Below are 20,582 nucleotides of genomic sequence, written 5' to 3'. Positions count from 1 at the left end.
AGAGGATTTAATTAGATTGATGCATCTCACCTGTAGTTACTAGGCTACCACCTGGGAGTAGATCTTTGATGTCTAGGGGAAGGAGAGGTTTGGTATGTCAGTAGTAACGTAACATTGCTCTAACTGGCTCATGAACAGAGAAATGTTGATCCTTTCCTGCTGCCTTACTACATGTGAGTAGGTGTGCTTTGCTAAATGGAAGTACGTTGGCCCTAGTTTTTACTAGACTGTCTTCACAGGCTGAGAGGAAATCGTTAAACCTGTATGTAGTTTAGTGATGTAAGCTGAAAGTTTTTTTTTAAATGATACATTTATAGACCTTAACCAGAATTTCTACTCAGTCAAAGTACGTCAGTTGTACTTGGTAATTATCAAACAATACATTTGACTTCTTTCACTTCTACCATTACAAATTAAGTTATAAGCTCTGGCTGCTTTCGGTCTGGCTTTGTTTCTTATTGTTAGAAGAAACCATAGGGTTTGAATTGTTCTCGTTTGGCAAGTCTAGCTATGACTGTAGAATCTAAACAGTAAAAGGAGTTCATGTAAGTAATAAATGACCATATAAATCATGAGAGTTTATTGTTAGGCAAGCACAATCCCCTATCAAGAATGAAGATCTGGCACCTGTGAATCATATGAGATTCTGGTTTAGAATCTCTGCTTTTTAGTCTGAACAATAAATCTAACGATAAATGAATATACAGTTAATAAAGTTAAGTTGAATAGTAGACTTCATGTTTCTCTAAGCTTTAGATCGGCAAGTTTTGAGGTGCATGAAGGAGATGAATTGCCAAGATGCCAAGTAAATTTAGGAAATGTATAAAAACATTTTAACTTTTCTGTATGACAGCCAAGAAAAAAAGCACAAAGGAGTAGTGGAAACTCTGAAGTCAGTCCTTAACAATTGCTTTAACTTTCTGTTTTGCTTCAATCAGTAAAACATGTCTTTTCCCCTTATTTTCAAACAGATAACGCAAAATAATTCTTTATTAATCTCTAAGATTTATGTTGTTAATCTAGCCTATTGTAGAGCCAGTGAATACCAGTGTAGATCGTGGAATCTTTACCACAGTTTTGCAGCTGTTCAGTTCATTAGTGAGGGAGGTTTAAATACGGGCCAACAGATGCTGTAGTAAAGATGTTTTCTGAGCTCTTGTGCAGATACAGAGTTCACAACAGTAGAGTTGTTACGTTTTCTGCTCTTGGAGACTATTTCAGGTATGAGCCTACACCCCTTACAGAAGGGTGAAAATAGGAAGGTGAGTAGATGTTTATTTTAATAGCAGGAGTGGTAGTCCATCCTTCTGTCTGTGCTGCTGTTGCTTTGCTACCAAGTTTTTCTGCTGAGCAGTTAATACGGATCAATTAAATACAGGTTGTATTAATATGGATTGCTGTATAATCTGTCAGATACTTTAAATGACATAACCAGGGAGTGTGAGGGTTTTATGAAGGCAAGTGAGAGCAGAGAAGTGGACGTGGTGTTGAAGGGGAAAAAAAAAAACCACAGGGTCCTGTACAAACAGGTACTATTACAGGAAGGCCTGTTTTTCAACCAGTTTGTATGTGGGTTTTTGTTCATTTGTTTTGTTCTTAACTAATGATGCCTCTTTCCCCCATGGATAGTAGACTTACCTTGTAGGAGGATTCAAATGAAGAGAAGGAATCATATGTTCTGCAAGATGAGAGGAGTTCTGCACTTAAAGGACTGAATGCTTTTATACAGTTCAGTTACAGAGTAGTGTCTAGGGACCAGCTAAGAACAAGAGCTTGATTGTGTTAGGCACTATATAAGCGGTTGCACTCATGTCTTTTCATTGGGGTGTTTAAATAACTTTTTATAACTGTTTAGTTAAATTTACCTTTATAGTACTCTATCCTCTAGTGTTTGCTTGTCGTGATATGGCAGCACCTGCCCACCCCGGAGACTGCTAAGTGTATCTTGCTCTTCAACATGAGGCTAGAGCTGGGGCAAACACTCAAATTCTGTCCTTTGCTTTAACCCCCTGTTGTAAAGTCATAGCACTGCGTACTGTCTTGTGAACGTGCCATGATGTGTAGTGAGTTGTTTGTCCTAGGTCTGTAGTAGAATGAGATATGGAAAGGTTTCTGGTCAACTTTTCCTCACCTTCATTGGCATGGGAAATAACTCTTAAAGATAAAAGTTACAGTTTCATTACATCCTTTGAATTTCTGGTGATGGCTGAGTTCTTGGGTGCCCAGCTCTGTGAAAAGTATAGAATTTTTATGCAGGGCCAAAGGTCTTTCTTGTCTCCTGCTTTCCAGCTCTGCAAACAGACCTAACTCTCTCCAGTTCTGCACAGCATCTTTTCTGTTTCTTTAAGACAGTTGACAAAACATTTATTGAAGTTGAATCCCTGAGAAGCCATGGAAAAACTAGGAAGGAAATCATAAGACCAGTTCATACAGCTCTTCAGTACTTTACGTTAAAGAAGCAGTCATGTAAAATACTTGCAGGCATGTATAGATCACCAAGGAATGCAAAAAGGTGCAGGGCAGGACTCTTCCTTGAAAGAGGAAACTACCTCAGGAACTCCCTGGCAGCAGGTCTTATCTTGCTATTAGTTTGAGCAATCAAAGGAACTCCATATTTGATCTTCTGTATTCATTCTATTTGTGAATTTTCGGTCCTGTGATGTTTCTGTAGAGGGTGAGCTCAAGAGATGAGCAACTACCTGCTTGAAATAGCCTGTGTGGTGTTCCAGTCCTAGATATGCTGTTGAAGTGACAGCAGTTAAATCTCTTGATGGGGAGGGGAGATGTGGTTATTGCCTAAATACAGTGCTGCAGTGCCCTCCTTCACACTGTAGATTGTGAATATCTGTAAGGTTGTGGGAGATGATGTTTCAAAGAGACAAGATGTTTATAGTACTATCAAATCTTCCTGGGTGAACTGCACAGCATCTACCAGTGAACAGTAGACAGTACTACTGGCAGATCTCTCGCCTTCCTAAACTCAGACTTGAGGTAACAGCGATGCATTGCTCTGATGTGCAGCGATGAGGCTGCACTGGTACAGAAACTGAAGTTCTGTCTCTTGCTGAAGTTGCACTCACTGTAGCTTTTATTTTCTGTAATGCAGTAAAGGGCAGGAGACAAAAAACAGATGTCAGTGCCTATCTGTGTAAATAACTGTATGTGCTGTAAGTACAGTCTGGCTACAACTTGGCTCAGAAGAAAGCACGGTGAACTGTGGATGTGCATGAACTTTGCCTCTGCTCTGTCTCCTCTTCTGAGGATGCTGTTTTCTTTAGCTTTGAAATACACTACATTTTACCTCTTTTCCAGTCTCAGACATTGTCTGCAATCCTTTACCCCATCAATCACTTAGAGTTAGAAACTTGAGAAGACGTGAGTTTTTGCTACCCCCCATTGCTGTTCTGGCAGGTGAAAGACTAAATGGATTTTTGTGGGCTGTTTAAATGCAATTTGCTAGACACAGCCTCAGCTGGGATATTATTGTTTAAAGCTTGATTTAGAAGACTAGACTGAATGTTTTTGTATGGGCTTACCTTGGTTAGGGAGCTTTCTTCTAACACTTACCTGCAGAGCATGGAATGTTATGTCCAGGCTGGATGCTTCATATTAACTTGACAGTTTTTCAAATAAAAAAATCAATACTGTTTGCACTTCATGTGTAGATGGCTCTTAAATGGTAATCCAGAGGCTGCTTTAAATTGAGAGCTCGTGCATGAGCTCCATGTATGAGTTCTAATTTATTTCTCAGTTTCTATAAAATCAAAATGAAGTGTTAGGCCTGAAACAAAAATACTGTTTTAGCAGTAGGGTCAAGTGCTGAAATACCTGTGAATATATTCTGTTAATGTTTATTTTAAATTCTGTGGAAATACAGTGAAGTCAGTTGCTGTATTCTGCAGAAATTAAAACTATATCTGCTTTCATAGATGCTGATTTTTAGAGACCTTGAATTTTTTTCCCTTCAGTAATATCCTTAGAACTCCAGAGTCTATCTTCACCACATGATGTTCACATACCTTAAATAAACTTGAAAATGACTCAATTTAGAAAACAGACAAATTAAGAGGATGCAGCTTTTTGCATGTTAGCATTGCCTTTTATGCTTAGTGTGGAGACCAAATGCATTTGTTTTGTCAGTGCATCTCAGCAGAAGAGGTATTACATTCAAAGTTTAGATCTTTATTTCATACATGCAAGGAAGATGCCCAGTCACAGTTCTGGTAGTTGTATCCTCCTTTCTGTTTTATTGGAGCTTTTCAGCAGTTCTGAGAGAAACAGCTTCAGTAATGTGACTGGAGTAACCACATCCATTAGGAACCATTCACTTCATTAAATCACATTTGGGTGAAAATGTAGCATTTCACAAATATGTAATGTGTTAATTACTCATGTAAGAGTGTTACTGTATACCCTGTGTAAGATGACATCTGGCTAAGATCAATCAAGTAATGTTACCGTGATCCTTGGCATCCTTTTCTGGTGAGTCCCTGATAATGAAACTTAAATGGCTGGAATGTTGGTGAATCCCAGTCTGTGTTAGGGAAATCCTGCTGTCTGTCCTCTTCTCTTGACATCTAGTAAGTTCCAGAGGAAGGTGTGGCTGTGAATGAGGATCTACTCTTTTCCCTGCAGTGGTTTTCATTCTGACACGTCTACAATTGCTACAGTCCTTCAAAAATAAATATATACTGGATAGAGTATATATTGCCTAGAGTTCCAGCAAGCTGCAAGTCTGACTGAAAGCTCTGAAATTCATAGGACTTCTGTTCTACAGGTGTTGATTCAAGTTTTCATCTAATTGCAGAAATACCAGGTACCTAAGTATCTGGAACTGGATTTATATTCAGTTTAACAAGACAAAGAGTGTAGCTGGATAAGCTTTTTCAAGAAAAGTTATCTTCTATTCATGTAGAAGTAGTAGAAGTGCTTCATATGTTTGCTGTACTCTTCAGTTGATTCATTTCTTAAGAAAATAACTTTCAAGTGACTTTCAGAAGTGACCAGCATTTGACTACTGCTACTACATCTCTTTATTCTACAGGCTGTAAGTGAATTAATGCGTGATTAATGCTAAGTTGAGGAAAGTAGGAACAGGGAATATTCAGTTGTATCACTTCTGCTTTGAGACCTAAAATATCAGTCATTGTGGAGGACTGTAGAGAATAATGGAAAAAGCAGCTGCCTTTCAAACAATTTTTTAGGATCTGTGGAAAGACAGATTGAGCTTTATCGATATGTGAAAACTCTCAAAGCAGTAGTTTCACACCCTTACTTATTTTATCAAAGAATTATATAAATTTTTGTCCCAGGCTTTCATACTCAGAAGTGTAGGAAATTAGGAATTAATTTTTTTTTTAATTTTCCTGAAGAACTTTATAGAACCTTCGTTTCCTGAGTTGCTTGAGCTCTGTATTAGAAAGGCCCCGTCAGTGCTCTTTGTGATCATATATTAAGTGACGTTTGTTGAACACAAAAAGTTCCATTTGGGATATATGTCTTTCATTTCAACTTACCAATGAGTGAAAAAAAAGTGGGATGAAATACACACTGTAGGGTCTTGTCAGGGAAGATGTCATGCTGTTAATTTCTCCTGGCTTCATAATCACATTCTTTAAGAAGGCTGGGTGTCTCTGTATCTCCAAACAGCTCTTAATTTATTTGGTGAGTTTAAGGAGATCTTTGTGTTGTACTCAATGGACATCATAATTTAATCTTTCCAAACTTTTGTCTTTTGATATTGAATCTTTTGATATTTAAGTAGTTTCATGAAGGAGAGGCATCCGAGTTTGAAAATTTGGGTAAGTCCTGATGTTATTTCAGAGAGAGAGAAAAGTCCCAGAGAACCAGTTTATGAATAGGCAATTCTTCTGTGTACTGTGTTTCGCGGTATATGATAGATAGCATTGTTTAACATAGTGGAGTTCCAGTGAAGCTTCTGAATGGCTTGTACATCTTCTCTGGACCTGGAAATAATTGTGTGTTGTGAAAAAAATTGTTGAAAAGAGACGCTGTTTTCCAACCTAGTTTTTCTACTGTCCTGTTGGCAAGAAGAGCTCTTCTGATTAATTCCTGTGTCTGATACTTGTTAAATAATCTTTTGCCACTTCAGTTCTTTAATATTTTTCCTTTCATTTTGTCTTTAACATTAGACGCTTACTAATTCAGTACTGGAACTGAGAACTTCCATCTGTTCTCTCTGGATGCATGTAAGCGTATGCGTAATTCCTAATTCATGATGGCAGTTCTCTGCCTGTTTATCTCTGTCCTCACGTCTTTGCAGTGTTTTTGGGAGTTCAGGCTCTTGGTTCTCATGTTGAAGTACTGGAAGGAGACTTTCTGTGCAACAAGCCATGTCTGAATTTGATATGAATTCTTGAATTTGCCCCTACTTATTTGGATCTGGGCTGCGGTTCAGTTGGCTTTGAGTGAACTGTGGCTGTTTTCAGTTGGTAATGAAACTAGAGACCAGGTAAGCTTCCTAGGGTTTTGTGTTACTTTTCTAACCATGAAGTTTTCTAGAAAAGTGAAATGTTACATCACTCAGTGTGCCAAAATAGAATCATTTGAGGCCAAAAAAATAGGGGAGGAATAAGGAGGTGGGAGGCGTGACGGTTAATAAATCCAAATCTATAAACACTTTGGCAGAATAAACAGAGCTCACTATTTAAATTCCTCCAACCAACATATCTGAATGCATACGCAAATATAATCACCTCAAGCAGTATGTGGAGGTACAGAGTAGTATAGAGGCTTGTTGTTAGCCCTTATTTTCTGTGTTTAACCACATCTTGTTATGCTTTTGCTATCTAATAGGCAGTGTTCCTGCATAGCTGTTCTGCTAATTGTAACAATACCACTGCAATCGACATTTAAATCAGAGTTCAAACACAAGTCAAAAGTGGTTGGGATGTTGGCTAGGTTAAAACTGCAGATTGAAACCTTACATTATTCTGGCTAATTTGTACTGAAATGGTATAGCCAAATGCTTAAAACTTGCCCCAGAAATACTAGGAACAAATTGGAAAGGTGCATAAAACTGCAGTCGTACTTGATCTGCTGCCTGAAATGTGAGGTCTACCAGAGCAAATGTACTTATAGTATAGTTAGAGATGACCTCGATTTAAAAACCTAGTGTTAGCTTTTCCAACATAAGATGTGATGCTTGGTAGGAGTGATTATGGTCTACTCAGTTATCTGTAAATCTGATTTCAAGAAACGTGAAGTCCCAGACACAATTCTTTCTGTAAAGTTCTGTACCAACCCACTTGTATACTGCTATCACAGGGAGTTTTTGACCCTCAGCTGTTCTTTGTTGCTGCCTGTGCTATAAGTGCTTTCCTTCTCAGAAAAGTGAAGTCATCTTGAGGCACTTGATGACTTCCCAACATGTGCTAGTCTAAAAATATATATATTTTTAATTGTTAGACTGTCTGAACTGTTTCAAGAGTATATACAACCTAATAATGTATATTTAAAAATGTAGGGCTTATCTGTTTTCAAGAATTTATGAGCTGACACTAGGAAACTGCTTCAGATTAACTCTCGAACTTGCCATTCCAATTTTATTTCATTCTTTTGGTCAAGTTTTTGCCTTTAACTTGACAATCCCTGTTAAAGTGCTGAACCATAGTTTAAATTTATGACACAGAATATCCTACTTGTGTTTTCCTCTATCATTTATTATCGTCAGATTGTCAAATGGCTGTATTTTTCTTAAGAATGATATTGCCAACAGTGCTAAACCTAGCTGTAGACTTGAGAAATATTTGCTTTATGTTGCCGATTGCTCTTTTCATCTGTTGCTGCTGTACCATAGTGCCTGTTATGGTGTTTTTCTCACGTTACTGAAGTTTGGCATCATCTTATTTCTGCCAGCATTCTTCAGGTTTTGAAGTATGCACTGAGGTTGGCTGATGAAAATGGCAGTTCAAGAGTAGACAGTGGTAGTTCTTATTTCTTGTTAAGATATCTTCTGACTGGTGGATCATCATAGGTTTAGGTGATTATAGTAGATTAGGTATAAGCAGAATTTATGAGTATAACCTGGTGATTAGCAGTTTACATTTTCCTCGAATCTTAATCATCCACTGTTCAACATTTAACTGGTGTTGCGATGGTGTTCCTGTTGCATATTCAGTAACCATCCATCTTGATATTTCTTCTCATGTTTAAGGCTTTTTCTTGTTTTTAAATGCGAATGTGGGTTGTGAGTTGCAGCCCCTTGAAAGTCAAGGTACATTTCCCATTTTGATGGTTTGAATAAAGATTTCTAACACAGCACAACAAGGACCTGTGGCAGCTGATCAACTATGCTGAAAAAGTATGGGGGTTTCTTCTCACCTACTCTGTTGGCATCTATTGTGTACATAAAGTCTTGCCAGAAGGCAGGCAAGATTTTGATGGAGATGCATTGTAAATACTCATTTGTAAGATCTGGCAATCCATTTAGATCAACTAGTTTTCAGCTATCCTCTGGCAAAGTAAAGTATGGGGATTTCTCATCTAGCCTATCTGTATCCTGTTCATGCTGCCTTGCAGATGTGAATGCATGATTGAGATGAAGCTTGATTGCTTTACTGAACGACTGAAACTTGTGCTGCTTGTGGTGAATTGGATTGGATAAACCATAAATATTCATTGTAAATTTTCACTAGACTTATGATAATTAAACTTCAGCTTTTACCAGTGATAATTTAATCTACAGCTCTTTTTTTGTTTTGTTTTCCCTAAAGTGAAACCCGTTTTCATCTTGTGTATAAAAGTGAAAATTTACGGGACTACTGAGCATTTATTGTTTGTGGGAAGTCTTTCACTTGTTCATTAAAATTAAATACTTCTCTTCCAGAGACTCCCAGCTGTGGAAACATTTGTATTAAGAGATGTCAAGATGTAGGTAGAAGGAACAGATTCTTGTTCCTAACTGTGAGACTTGTGATTTGCTTCATCTGAAGGTACTTCTGTGTTCATGCAGATAAATACAGATCTCTGTTTTCCCCCCCCCTCACTGGCAAGATAAACATTTGTAAGCCTTGACAGCTTAGCTTGTTAGATCCCACTTGAGCAATAAAAACTTTGTGTGGCACCTGAAACTTCAGAAGCTCTGCGCTGTGCAAAGCAGTCATTTGCTTGGCGCAAGGGAGAGCTATTTCAGTACTGTGTTAGTGGTTATTTGTTTGTTTGCTTTGTGTTTGTTTGTCTTCCAAACAAGAACAAATGTGATCAAAGTGGTAAAAGCGTATCTAAGCTACCAACTGTTGGCTCTGGTTTGGGAGCCCGATGGTTATTTGGTCCTTCTTTATTGTGGACTGAGATAAATCATTAGCTTGAACATTACTTTCTGAAATGACACTCTTTGTTCGGGACCTTTCTTGTCTAAAACAAGACTTCAATCATTGCTTGGAATCTGAGCCAAAACTATAGTCCAATCTGATGCTAACTGTAAGTGGACCTTTTGTTTACTGTTTCAGTACTTTCCCATTTTTTTTAATGCCCTTATATCTCAGATACAGTTGTATTACGCACTTTGTCCTCCCTTACATTTGCATTTGGAAGACTTTTGCAACATCAAGCATCTGAATCAGTTTGATCAAGTAGATAATGTGCTCAGTTTTAACAGATTACTCTGAATGTCACCAGAATTCACAACACTGAATCTGCTTTGTCTGCTAAAACCACAGATAGCAGTCAGTGCAGGTGTCTCTTGGTGCTGCTGCTTTGTCAGGCTACTTGACTAACATATGTTGGGGAAAAAAAAACTCTTCAGAGGAACATTTGTTTTTCTTTCTGATGTGGCATTGGATGGACGCTGAATATGCAGGCTTCCTTCAATATTTATTAAGGATCATTTCTATCAGTGTCTAATTGAGGAAAGCAGATTCCCACAGCATCTCTTGAAGTCTAAATATTTTGCTGGACTTTGCTAAGAACATGTCATCCTTCATGAAATTTTGTCCGTGTCAAAGTAACACGGGCCATTCAGTTACTAGCTTCAGATTCTACCCATTGCATTTAATGACTGTTTGAAATGAAGGATAATTGGTCTTTTTTCAGCCTGATGTGTGAGTGCTTTCATATACTCATCTATTAATTTTGTACACATATTTTTTTTTTTAAATGAGTGTTTGGGCAAGGGAAGAGAAACCCAAAACACACAAAAGGTACTTTTTTTCCCTTTTCATTTTCCCCTGACGTTTTCAAGAATGTTCCTCTGTTAATGTGAAGATATCAAACTTTTATAAACACATTGTTCCTGTGAGGCTTCAAAACTAAACATCATGTGCCTCCTCACCGAAGAAGTACTAAGTTATTTGTCATGGCTACCTATGGATATCCAGCATTTGTCTGCTATTTCAAAAGGATGCACGAACTGGATTTGGACACCTGCCTAATGGGAAGAACAGTGATATCCTCTCAAATTTGCTGGTAAATTAGTGCCCAGACTATTCTTATAACTCTGCTTATAACTTGTTATTCATACTTCAGTTCAGAATTTTATGTGGTTCTAATCTTCTCCAGTGTGGAGCTACTACTATCGCAGAAGTAGGAACGTATAATTCTGGAGCAACATATTTATTCCTATCCGTGCCAGGAAGATCTTTTCTCATATATCACAGATACAAAATGAGCATAGAAGGACAATATGCCATGCCTTCCTTACTGCTTAATATTTAGGAGCTCTATGTTAGAATAACTGCCACCCTATTGAAATATATTATAAACTATGCTATTTGGGAAAGAACAATAATGTAACAGTAACTTAAAGTGTTGGTCTAACTAGGATCACGGGGTGGAGGAAAAAGAACATAGTTGGAAACTGCAGGCAGTAAAGCTAGTGAAGTGAAAGAAACTGGGAAACAAAATATATTAGCTGTGAAGCTATTAAAAAAAAAAAAAAGGTGGTTAAAATATGTTTGACGAAACATTTACATCCTATTGACTCTTGCTCACTATGATATATTTTTCTTATAACTGCAAAGGCTGAGATACTGCTAAAAAGATAAATTGTTTCCTTTGCGCCCTTTATAGAAATCACATCCTTCTGTGTGGTTGGCCAGTTCAGGTCAGAGAAGTGGGCATTCTGTAGTGGATGGTTTAGTTAACAGCAAACGTAACCTTAGCAAACCTCTGGAATTTTGTGACTCCTGGAAAAACTGATGTATCGTGTTGCTTCAGTAACCAGATAGTCTTCATGGATCCAAAAGTTAAACTTCCTGCTTTTACTCTGTGATTGTGGTTCTACAAACAGTTCACATATCGTTCTCGATGAAGTTGTTTTTAACCTCAGCAAATGTAAGAGTAAATTTCAGTTACTAGTTTTAAGTCCTAATAGAGGCCACATTTCTTCAAGGCTTTGAAATAGTTCAGTTAATCTTTGAGAGGGATGCCTTGCAATCTCATAGATATATCCCATCAGTAAATTTCTTTAGAAATAGAAATATTTGATGGACCATTCTTACAAGGACTCATTTGCACAGGAATATAGAGATCTCATAGATGAAAAGCACACCCAAGCTTTTATGAAGTTGTTACTGGACTGAAATAACTGGTCCCCTTTGTCAAAGGGACGTAGAAAAATAATATCCCTAAAACTAATAATAAAACCTCATGCAAAGCCTCTAGAGAAGGGAAATAGCTGAAACCTCCCTGAAAATCTGAGGAATGTTTCTCAGCTTCTTTTTAGCATCAGGAGCAAGGTCACTTTTGGTATGAAAAATATTCTGTCATTAATACCAGTCTCCATTTGCATGCTAATGCATTTCTCTATAGCAAGAAAATTGTGTGTATTTTAGGTGTTATAAATGTACGGTTTGGCTTATTTACGTTCATATTCATTAACTTGTGTTAAAGAAACTGAATACAAGACCTGGAGGAGCTTCAACTCTTCCCATCTGTGTGTGCATTGGAATTTCTAAAAACTTGGCATGGGAGGATGCCCAACTGAAAACACATTGCCAGTCCTCACCTCGCACAGCAGGCTGAAGTATATGTATGTTTACTCATTAGAGAAGTTGAAAAGAATGTGTTGCCTCGGATGCTTCTTGGAAAAAAAAAACCAACAACTGATAGTTCTGTTCTGGCTCTGAGTATGTTGTAATGACTACAGCGTCTCAGCTATCAGCTGAAATAATTTGTTTCTTTGTCAGCAGTGATTGCTGTTTCTTTTCTGACCACTTGTTGCAGGTACCCTTCTGTTCTGTGAACAGCTTTGCTCATCCTCAGGATTAAGTCGTCTTCTGGGCTCAGAAATTCTTAACCTCCTGCTCCGTTTTACTGATGATCTAGCTTAATATCCTCTTGTGTACATCACGTCTGGTAACTTGATCCAAATGAAGGACACCCTATTCTGACCACAGTTTGTCTGGACATCCTACACAGAACTCTTGGCAGAGTTAAATTATGCCTTTGCTCACCAAGTTGGATTCATTTAGGATGATTCATCTTAATGCCAAAAATTTTGAAGCTTCGGGTGTCCTGGTCAGAGCCATTCCTATTTAACATCTGGAACCAGTAGAAAAATCAGCATTTCCTCAAGGAAAGAATTGTAGGTTTACGGAACAAGGCCAGGGAAAACCAGGTGCTTGTTAACTGTGTTGCACTGTCTTGTAAATTATGTTGCCTGAAATAGCCATGTAGCAGTGGTCTTCTAATAGGGGTACTTGAACCAAAACAAAGGCAGTGAAGCACTCTGTGGCAAAGGTTTAAAGATGATAGTGTGGCTGGGAGGCTGGCGGTCACATGTAGGTGTTGAAACAAGTCTTCTGATTCTCAGTGTGTGAACACTTCATGTTGTATACTGGGACTGTATCAAATGCTGTGTAGGAAAAAACCATCGATTTATAACTTTTTTTAAAAGGTTGTTTTTTTTGATGCCTGGAGTTGAATCTGATAGCTTTTGTCCTTTCATGTCTAACTTTTGAATGTGAATGGTCATACTTAGCTTGAACACTGAGCTTTTGCCTAAGGAGTCTGAATGGGCTAGGATTTTGTTTGATTTTGGCATTTCTGCCTCATGTTAGTTCCGTATCGGAGGAGTACCAAACTGAATTTTCTCCTGGAGAGTGAAGGGACTACTCAAACTAAAGGTATGGGATTCTGACTGAGGATATGAAACAGTGTTGCCAAAAGATAAGAGGTAGCAAACTCTGCATTAAAAAATAAAGCTTCTCTGATGTATGGTACTGAAAATGTGGATGTAGTTTCAGATGTCATAAGTAGGAGTAAGAAATGGCTAAGCAAGTGATAACACCTTAGGGTAGATGAAAGCTGTTTTATTCTACTCCTGGTTTTGTTTTACAAAAAGGTTCTGGTGGAAGCAGCAACATAATCTTGACTAAAGTCTAGTTGGAGGCCAGTAATGAGTGGAGTACTCCAGGGGTCCATACTGGATCTAGTTCTGTTTAACAGCTTTATCAGTGCTCTAGGTGATGGGGCAGAATGCACTTTCAATAAATCTACGGATGACATGAGATTAAAGGGAGTGGCCATCACACCACTGAGCTAAGCAGTCATCCAGAGGGACCAGGACAGGCTGGAGAGGTGGGCTGACAGGGATCTCATGGAGTTCAACAAGGGGAGGTGAAGAGTCCTGCCAACAGGGAGGAACAACCCCAGGCACCAGCACATACTGGGGTAGCTGCTTCCATCTGGGAAGCAGCTCAGCAGAAAAGGCCCTGGGAGGGTCCTGGTAGACACAGAGTTGAACTCTAGTCAGTACTGTGCCCTTGCAGCAAAGAAAGCTAATGGTATTCTTGGCTGCATTGGGCAAAGTATCACCAGCAGGTCAAGAGAAGTGATTCTTTTCCCCTCTACTCACTGTTGGTGTGGCCACATCTGGAGCATTGTGTCCAGTTCCAGGTCCTGCAGTACTAAATAGACATGGACATACTGGGGAGAATCCAATGAAGGGTCACAAAGGGAACTCATCACTCTCCTCTCCTCTGAGGAGAGACTGAGAGAGCAAGACTGTTTAGCCAGGCAAAGAGACTCAGGGGGACCTCCTCATTGTGCATGAATCCTTGAAGGGATAGAGGGTAGAGAGGATTTTTTTGGTGGTGCCCATTGCCACAGCAAGAGGCAGTGGGCACAAACTGGAACGCAGGAGGCTCGCTCTGCACATCATGAAGCTCTTCTTTAACATGTGGGTGACAGAGCACTTGCACAGGTTGCCCAGAGAGGCTGTGGAACCTTCTCCATGGAGATCTTCAAAAACCTTCTCAACACGGTTCTGGGCAAGCGGCTCTGGATGTTCCTGCATAAGCAAGGATTGAGCCACATGGACCCAGAGGGCCCTGCCAGCCTAAAACCATTCTGTGAAAGCCATATCAGTGATCTAATAAACGGAACATGAGCAATTCTAGATAAATGAAAATCTAGAATTGCTGAAAGATTGGTACCTTATTGAAGTAATAGCTTGTGGTGATGAATAATTTAGAGTTTGTACACCCTGAAGGATCCTTATGCACTGGGCTATCCTTGAAACAATGTCTCTCTATGTCAAGATTGTTAATTTTTTTTTTTACTGTAGGCCACAATTGCTTTTTATATGTATTGATTGGAGCTTACGACTGTAGATACATACAACTGCAGTGTCAGAAGCTTGCCTGTCCTTATAGATAGTCTGTTAGAAAGTTGGGAAGCATCATCACTATCAAGTATTTTAAATGCTAAGGTCATAACAGCAGTATTTGCCAAGAACCACATCCTGAGTATTTGATTCAGCTGGGCAAATGCACTTCAGCTATGGAAAAAGACTTGCATGAGCAAAAAAGGAAGTAATCCTGTTGCTGTGTACTTGGAATGTGATCGAAGGTACTTTCCATTGTTCACAGAACATCACTGGTTCAGTATAACGTGCTACAAATTCTTTGTGAAGAAGAGCTGATGGAGTAAAAGTTGAGACTGAAATTTTGGATGTTTCACTGAATTTTACATTGGAAACAGTACAGTTCAGAGCTTAATTCCTATTTCTTCCATTGAAAAAGTTACGTAGGACATGCTTGATACATTCTTTAATCTAACACAGCGCTGAAATGTACAAGTCAGCCCAGTGAAGTCTTACTTGTCTGCTTTCTCGTGGCAACAATGCCTCTTTTCATTCCCTTAGTTTTACCATTACCCTGACACACTTTGGATAGCACTAGTAACCAAAATGCCAATGATACCACTGGATGATGGAAAGACTGTGGGTTTGAAGACCTGTATGCCTTTGTCCTCTTTCTCTATTCTGTGATCCAAGCTTGTTTTGCTGGGCACTGTGTTTCCTGTGCCACATGGACAATATTGAATCCTATCCCTCTTAAGTTCAGCTCCTGAAAATATCTTGCCTTTCCTTATTCTTACATCAATCTTTCACTTTCTGAATGTGGGATGAAGCTGTCCTCACTGCCTGCTTGTTGTTTTCATGAGTGTGCTAGCCAGCCTGAAATGATATACTTCATATTACATGCTTGCTGCCAAATTTTAGTCATCTGTATTGCTCAAGCTGCAAACCTCCAAAGCAAACACAGAGAGGAAATCAAAATTAAATTAATCCTCTCCAAGGATGTATAAAGTATAGTTGCACTGAGGTTTACAAGTTGAGGGTGAGAGGGACCGTTGGTAGTGTGTGTTAGAAGCCACTGGTATGCACAGCCCTGTTCTATTACAGTGCTTCTCTGGACTGGAATTGCTGAGCTTGAAGACCTTAAGGTTTTTTTTTCATGATAGACATGTATGACTTTTCAAAAGCTTGGCTGGCTACAGAACCATAGAGCATTCTTGGCAGTTTGTGTTCACAGAATTAAAGACAAATGAGTTACCATTTTCTCTTGAGCCCCAGAGCAGTGTTTTCGTGTAATTTTTAGTCAAAGCATCTTAGCTGAGGCTGAACAAAGTTCTGGAGTCTTCACTTTTGAAGATGGTACCAAGGTAAGGTGGGAGACCTGCTTCTTACTGTTCTTGGTTGAGAGTTCAGGTTTAGGGACAGCATTTAGTTTTATTGTACTGCCACTGTCTCTAACACTAAGTTTGGGCCTGACCAGAAGAGGAAGTCAGTGTCTCCTTTCATGCCGGTGCAGAGACTGCTTGCATGAAAGTCCTGACATGAAAGGAAACAGAGGCATGAAGTAGTAGCTTGTGACTTTCTTGAAATACACAGTCCATCCCTAGCCTGTAATGTGGAATGTGGAAGACATAAGGGAAAGAGGTGAGTGTCTGCTTGCAAGAGAAAAAAAACTAAACGGAATTGCATGACGTAATTTTGTGCAGTTGCAGTTTTCATAATCTCACTTGAAATGAATTGATATTCCATACTGCATATGTTTCAGAAAAAATATGCCTTAAGTTAATAGCAGTCAGGATGTGAGTGCTTTTTAATCTGTTTCCACAAGCAGAAAGATAGACTTGATTGCTGAAGTGACCATTGTAGCTATTCTTCCACCAAATAGCACAGGAAAAAGGAATAAAAACCTTGCCTGTCTTTTTTCTTAACTCTTGTGGGCTTCAGGATTGTAATCCTATTATAGAATGTCATAGTGAGCACCATGATTTATTTACCTGCTGCATACTCTGAAGTTCATTAAATTATTAGAAGTGGTTAAACTGTCTTGGACAATTTAAATGTCTGGTTAAATCGCTTTGAGGAGCAAAGCCCTAACTGAGTAGCTTGATCTGAGTTGTTCCGGGGGAAATGCTTTGAAAACGAGCGTGCCTGGAGTAAGTGAGTTCAGAGGTTGTAAACGTTCCTTATTTATTCTTCTGCTACAGAGAATAGTATCTGATTGCAGTCTTGCAATATCAGAGATGAGTCTTGTGGAGAAGTAAACTTTTCAGAAGAGCTCCTGTGGTGGGAAGTTACCAGTCTGTTGTCCCTTTGCAATTTGTCCCATCTTTCGTAAGCTTAATCTTCGTACAAGAACTACGTGATTAACTTCTACTGGTAGGCAAGCAATTGTCCATGTCTTCCCTGCTAAATGTGTCAATTTAGGTTACTGGTGAAACTCAGACACCATTAATCAAGGATCTCATGTAGGCCTAGAAGGGAGAATGTAAGAGTTATTGTCTGTATTTCTTGATGACTGTACAAGAAATCACTGCTTGCCAAAACAGTTAACAGAGTAGAAGTAATGTACTGTGAATGTCAAGTTGTTGATCTGTAGACCTCAACATTTTTCCATGGCATGCAGAGTCCAGCTGTGTATTTAAGCTTGCTGATAATAGGCTGACTTTTTTTTCACATTATTGAAAGTCCTAAGGCCCTGGCGTTTCAAAAGTAGGAGGAAACTTCTGGTGTAATGAGATGCCTTCTGAAAAGGGAGATTGTTTTGATGAGAATCAGGTAACTTGCTTATCTTAGAACCCATCTATGGAAGTTGTCATTTATCATTTCAGTCCCTTTTTGCAGTGGGGAAAAAAAAACAGGATGGTTGCCTGCCATCAAAGCAATTTTATTTTTCTTACCTATTTTTTTATTGTTTTTCGTTTGTTTTCTATTCTTGTTTTAAAATTGTAGACATTAAGCTATAATTTTAATGTCATATTGAATTGTTTTATCCTGTGTGTAATGAACTTATTTCTAATTTGAGTAAATGCGTATTAAGAATACCTCAGTTTGATGTTCAAAGGCTTTGGCATAACCTTAAGGTTCTGACTTAAACTATAATATTTAGCAAAAGCTTGGAGCACAAGAAGATCTTTGAGTATATGGTCTAATTGATCATTTAGCTGTGTCACAGAGGAGAAAATACACTATCAAGGGTGACACGTCATGGAGCAATACTTAAACATGTTCAGTAGGTTTGGCAAAGTTGCTTTAGGAACTGCCTGATCCTAAGAATATAGCTTCGAAGTTCTTTAAACTAAACAGCAAAATTGTTACACGTTCACTAAGAATTTAAGATGAAAAACATCACGCCCATGGGGAATACTTGCTCTTCCCCCCCCCCCCATTTTCTTGTACTTCTCATAGTGTAGATAGGAGTTTCTGCCAAGCCAGATTGGGTTATGGAAGTCAAATTCACATCACCGTAAGAGGAATCATGTAGCTTTAAGTAGCTTAGTTTTCATAAGTAATTAATTTAATTCAAATCTAGTTGGTCATGATTAAGATTTTCACTCGTGACAGTTGTGGTTTATTGAAATATCTGAAAAAATGGAAAATAATTTTATTTGCTTTGAATTCTAAGTTATATATGGTGTGTGTGTGTGTATATATATGCACACGTACAAGTGTTTCTCCATCCTATAGGTATATGAATAAAATATGTGCATGACTGGAAGCTCTTTAGTCCTATGAGGCATTTTAGCAAATATCTCTTTTAGACAGTTGTAGCAAGACCATTATACTACAGAAAGTGAATGTTTTCCTTTACTACCTTTAGCAGAAAACAATTCTGAGACATTATTTTTGTTATGATTTTTTCACAAAAGTAGATTTTCATACTTAGCTAATGTTATATTAGGTCAGGCAGCATGACTTGAAGAGTAGTCTTTTGAGTCTTCAGATTTCAAATATTTTTTTCCCATCCACCTTCCACTTTTGTACTGCACACACAGAACCGTGGTGAGAAAATTGTTAACGGTATTGAATTGCCTTACTTTTCCCTCTTTTCCTCCCTGTTTTATTTTAGAGGCCAACTTAATTCTCCATCTAGGTAGACTTGATGAATGGAATTGCTCCAAGTCTTTTGAGTGAAAACAAGGCAGGAATAGATGGGAGGGTTGAAAATCTGCCAAAACAAACTTGAGTGGAATAGCTTAGTCCATCCAGTGTTGCACTTTGTAACACCATGGGGCTTTTTAAAGGTATTTCCGTTTTCAGATATATGTGGTCCATCGGGTGTCACAAGAGGCAAGTACCTTTGTAATGAATGAATTCCACATCCTGAAGCACTTAGGTGCATCTTGGTAAGGAAGACGGGACTGATCTAGGCACAGCTATACAGTTGGATGCTACAGAACCTTTCATGTATTTAAGGTAAAAAAATGCTGCATAGGTGGCAACAACCACCGCTGGGTCTTAAGAAAAGCAAGTGTAAGTGAAGTTCTTTCACATTGGCCTTTAAATGCCTTCCTTCAGTTTGCAAAGTGCTTAGATAAAATATACAACCTTTTCTTAAGATTGAATTTCAGTACTTTGGATTTCAAGCTGTATGCTTACTTTTAAAAAGCATTTTTGTAGATGATTTGAGGACTTATGAGTGTATCTTATTAGAAGCGTAATGATTAGAGTAAATTCAAGGGAAAATAAGAATGAACAGAAGTCCAGAAAGTTTGAGGCTACTGAAATTCCTACATCTATTTAGCCTGTTAAATTAGGGAAGAGGAAACACATGGATATTTGAATACAGAAAAACTTATTGCAAAGAAGGAAGGATTAAGGTCTATTTGTGCTTGCTATCGATAAGAAAATTAGATCTGAAAGAGGGAATTAAACTTATTTATATTAGTCTGATACTGGATCAAACTTTTTTTCTGTGTTGAACGAGATTGTGGTAGGGTTAGAGGTCTCTGCTGGAGATGTGAAGGAAAGGTTGACCTAGATTTTTTTGAGACTTACACTCTTGTAGCTAATACTGCTGTGAAGTAGATGATGAAAGGGGGCTATTGCTGACCTGTGCATCTCCACCTCTTTTTCTGCCATCCTGTCAGGTTTGTTACTTACTGTAGTGCTGTTTGTAATCTGTGAATTGAACATGATGCTGCATTAGGAAGTGTTCGTGTGTTTTCTCTGAAAAGAAAGCTGGACATGTATATGAGAATGGAAGGAAAATGGGAATAAAAGGTGAAGTGATAAGATTTATTTCCTGGTCAGGAAGAGTGGGATAGGATAGAAAACCTCCAAAATCTGTGGTGAGGTTTCTTAGTGTCTCATGTTTGTAAATGGCTTTGGAACCCACTGGCCAGCTCTGATTCATTGGCTGCACTTCTTCATGGTGTACAATGACTGCTGTTCTTGAATTCTCTCCTTGAACAGCAGAGATTTGTGTGGTGAATCAGGAGGTGATCAACAGTTTTTGAAACAGGCGGGTTTTAATACAAAGCTGCAATGTAAAATTCTATTTTAGGTTGGATTAAACAATAGATTTAGACGTTATATACCACAGCTTCAAATAACAGTCATGGCTTTGAACTTAAGCACTCAAAAATTAGAAAATTCTGTGAACTTTAACTTAGTTTTGTCATACCCTCATATTCTAACAGTCTGCACTGCAGAGCTTTCCTGCCTCCATTGGTATAGAGATTGCTATTTGATCAAGTTCCTGCTTTATTGTATTTTTTTGCAGTCATCTTAACCATGTTACCAGTACTTCAGGTGTAGTCCTTACAGTATATTTTGGATAGAGTGGTATTTGCCTTTCTGATGCATCAAGAAAACTTTGTTCAAATCAAAAGCAATGACAAACTTTAAGTGCTCATGTATAGAATTGCAGGGCTTACTTTTTCAAAGAAAAGCACTTTGTTGAAGCACAGATCCACTGACCTACGTTTAGCATTGTGTCTGGAAATCAGACTGTACGTTAGGCACCCAGAAAATGGGAAACTGACTACTAAGTCATTTGGGAATTGTTAAATGTCTAAAGATTTAACTCACACTCCCCACA

The 20,582-nt window shown here is 38.4% G+C and overlaps 1 protein-coding gene across 3 annotated transcripts in view; it reads left to right on the top strand.

The window, feature by feature from the left end:
• The window catches only part of FBXL7 (F-box and leucine rich repeat protein 7), a 179,885-nt gene that overhangs the window by 49,290 nt on the left and 110,013 nt on the right, over positions 1-20,582 (top strand). The gene's annotated exons all lie outside the window — the stretch shown is intronic.

The sequence above is a fragment of the Gallus gallus genome, chromosome 2 (assembly GCF_016699485.2).
Source record: "Gallus gallus isolate bGalGal1 chromosome 2, bGalGal1.mat.broiler.GRCg7b, whole genome shotgun sequence".
Lineage (NCBI taxonomy): Eukaryota > Metazoa > Chordata > Aves > Galliformes > Phasianidae > Gallus > Gallus gallus.
This window is presented reverse-complemented; position numbering and strand designations above follow the sequence as displayed.